Source organism: Oryzias latipes, chromosome 3 (assembly GCF_002234675.1).
Source record: "Oryzias latipes chromosome 3, ASM223467v1".
Classification (NCBI taxonomy): Eukaryota; Metazoa; Chordata; class Actinopteri; order Beloniformes; family Adrianichthyidae; genus Oryzias; species Oryzias latipes.
Window position 1 is genome coordinate 26,793,472 of NC_019861.2, and position 3,663 is coordinate 26,797,134.

Consider the following 3,663-nt stretch of genomic DNA (forward strand, 5'->3'; position numbering starts at 1 on the left):
CGCGCACACTCAGCAGCCTGCGGAGGGAGGAACCGCAGTCACGTGAGCAGCTCCTAGAGCGGCAGATTTCAGCACCACGGGCAGAGACTCCAAGCAGAAAGACATAATAAAAAAATATAATATTAATAACATGCATATACATTTGTTCACACATTCTAAAATGAAAAAAAACGTTTTCGTTTTTATTGTTTATTTATTTATTCAAGGGGGGAGGGTCAGATTAAAATCAAACTATTTATGAAGCCTTCCTCACTTGTCACTTATCAACTTTGCCATTAGGGGAGCTTTTTAGGATTTCTGTTATAATCCTCAGATGGATTTTGTGCATCTTATCTTTTCTTTATCTGTCTTTACAAAATCATTCTGCGTATGTTTTGAGGGCCACAACACTTTTAATCTGTTTGACAAATAACAGAATATTCTTGGGCAATATTATTTTAAAATGAAAGTTAAACTAAATGGAAATTTGTGTTTGATTATTTTTTTGTTGTATAAAACTTTCTGTTCATAAACAATGTTTGCTAGACTGTTCTATATTTGAAAAAAACAACAACAAAAAACAAACAAACATGCATTTGCATGATAAACTGCAAAGCTGATTATAGTTTACACTAACACACCTGGCTGGATGAAGTTAGGTCTCTCATTTAACCTTTACATTAATAACAATTTGGCAGTTTAACTCCCCAAATTAACCTTTAATGCTCAAAAGTTTAATTTCCAGTTCATGTATTCCAGACACAGGCCAAACATATCTGAAAGCCCATCTTGTTGATTGTCAGCAACAGGGGGAAAAAAGTTGTCAAGAGTCAAAAGAAACATCCAAAAGCATTAGTAACATTGCCAAATTGTTCATGGATCAATCAAACCAACTCACCTCTTGTCTTTATTCCATCTTTACATTTTTCTTGCAAGCTTTGCTAAGGATTTTTAGTTGGGTTAAAAAAAGTTAAGATTTGAATGGTGAAATGTGGGGCGCTTTTTTGTAGTGTGTCTTGGTGTTCATGTTCTGTTATGAGTTGTGCCCCTGTTTCAATCACAAAAGGGTCAGATTAACAATACATAGCTTTTTTAATTGAATGGTTTGCGACACTTGAATTATGTTCACAAAATGTTCATACTTATTAGGTTTGTTGTTAGGAAAATAATCACACATAGACATACAAGCAAAAAGGTCCACAAAACCCACAGAAGTCCCACCCTGATACAAATCAAATACACAAAACACAGAACAAACAGAACTAAACAAAAGCAAATACAGCCACAGTCGTAACAACTCTATAGTTTTTCAGTAGTAGTTTAGGACTGGTACCATTCTAAATGAACACGGTTCAACACATGAAACTTGTGAAAAAGATAGTAATTGAATTATAGTTATTTAGAGCTTGTATTGTATTTTTACATTTTTGAAATTTACTGGACTATGCTATCAAAGTGAAACAGGGTTTTTGTTTCAATAAATATAGAAAGCTATGGGCTAAGGTCACAAAGTTTATTTTTATTTTTTTGACTTTATTTACTCCTAAATCACAAACTCTTTAAAAGAAAGTTGTCTAATCTCAAAGCATTTTGATTTAATAGTTTTCCACAAATTTAGAATTTTTAGATCTAAAATTATTTGAAAAAATGACTTTTAGTTTAGGAGATAGCTTGTGCCTGAACAGTGACCCACCTCTAGTTTTAAGCCTTAGTTGACCTCATGTTTCTGTATGACTCTTTCCCCTTTGCTTAATCTCTCACCTCTCAAGTGAAGAGGAAGATAATGAAAGTGTTATGAGAACATGCTTAATCTGGCTTTTTCCATTTCTAGACTTTCTGTTTGATGAATTAACAAAATAAAAGAAGAAAAAAAAGAAACCGCCATTAATGTTGGCACGGTTACAGGAAGCCAGTGATGGTTAGTGATGTACCCAATTGCCATCATATTTGGGTCTGGATTACTGTCCTAATGTCTCTGCCTCTGCTCCTCATCCCTTTGTGTCTGGATCTGACATGTAAGTCACACAGGCTGTGCTGACTTTTCAACATCCCTACAAATTCACCTTTGCGACTGAGATATTTTAATCCAGCCATAATATGTTTGGAAATAATCTGTTGCAGCTAAACCTTTGTCCTTGTCTCCTTCTGTCCCATCCTGTCTTTTTTATACCACGCAGAGAGGTAACAAAAGCCTCTCAACACTGTCCACTGCTGGTGCATTTACATATCTAAGAGGGCGAGAGAGATACTCATTAAGGTTGGCCCATAATTAATCCTGGATTAGCATATTGGGGCGACTACACACACAATGGTTTATTTCATCACAGTGGGATCACAGCGCTGTGTCTGTGTGGGATCATTAAAACAGTCCAGGGAGAGAACGGGGTTTCATTGATTTGGCTGCACTCATTGCTTATTTTTTTTTTATTGAACAGAGAAGAGGACCCTCCACTTTTCTCAAGTAATTAATTTAATTTTTATTTCTTTCTTTTGTAACAGGTGCAGTGAACAGCAGCAGCAGGGAAATGGAAAGGGTTAGAACTGCAGAAAGAAGGGAGCTGCAGTTTAACCCCATGCAGCCATTAGGAGTCCGCCTGAATGCCCCAGCCTCAGCTCTTGTTGCTGGGTTCCTTCCATCCGTGCCATAATCAGCCCTTCAGACAGGAGTGGTAATGAGGCGGTGATTCTCCTCCGTGACTGGCGCTGATAGTAAAGATTATTTTTATGGCTTCCTATTATAGACGGCTCAAAATGGAAAAGCGATGCAGACGATGGTTGAGACAGAACGGTGATGACATTTTAGAAAGGTCATGGAGGGGATTCAAACTCATGAAACTGTGGCCAATCAGAGCACAGGTCTCAATGGGGGGGGGGGGGGGTATGATTTTGGACATATTGTGCAACAGGATTTTAAGGCATCCTTTCTGGGTTACAGGACCACGCTGGAGTTGCTCATCAACAAAAATGGGATAAAAGGGTGTTAACGGAAAGTGCCGATTATTTACCCGTACACTGAAAATGCAAATTGTTAGCTACTTCAACGTTGTCTGTGATGTTCCTGAGGCAGATCAAATGTGTTAGGTTCGGAATGCACCCGTTTTCCCAGAAAAACAGACCAGCCTTTTTTTTTTATTCACACTCCTCTAAATGTGGTTAGTTACCTGATAGTCAAGGATTTGAAGCTAAATCCTGCTCATTTAGTGAGTGCATATTCAAAACAACAACGTTATGGGAATAAACACAAGAATAGCCCACAAAGCACAAAAAATGTCAAGAAAATTTAAATATTATAATATTTCAAATGTAAATGATGACAAGCCCTATAATTTGCTTCTCCTTTTTGTCTCCCCATGGCAGGCTGGCCTGTGTTTCCAAGCTCTCTGTCACTAAGACTTGGCTGCAGGTCTGCACACTTTGTGCCAGGTACAGCATGCAGGGTCACCACCTGGCTGCAGCCTCCCCGGGCTGAGCAGCATCACAACTGACACAAAGCAGGAGTATTTGACAGGAACAACAACAGACATGAATCCCAGCTTCACAATGCATTTACTTTTTTCATATAATGCAAGCCAGTGGGGACGATGGAAGTCATGGTGGAGACCTTGTAAATGTATCATTGCATAATAATTATTGCATCTTTTAACTTTTCATCCAAGCCATTTTTATTATTTATTTTAAATATGA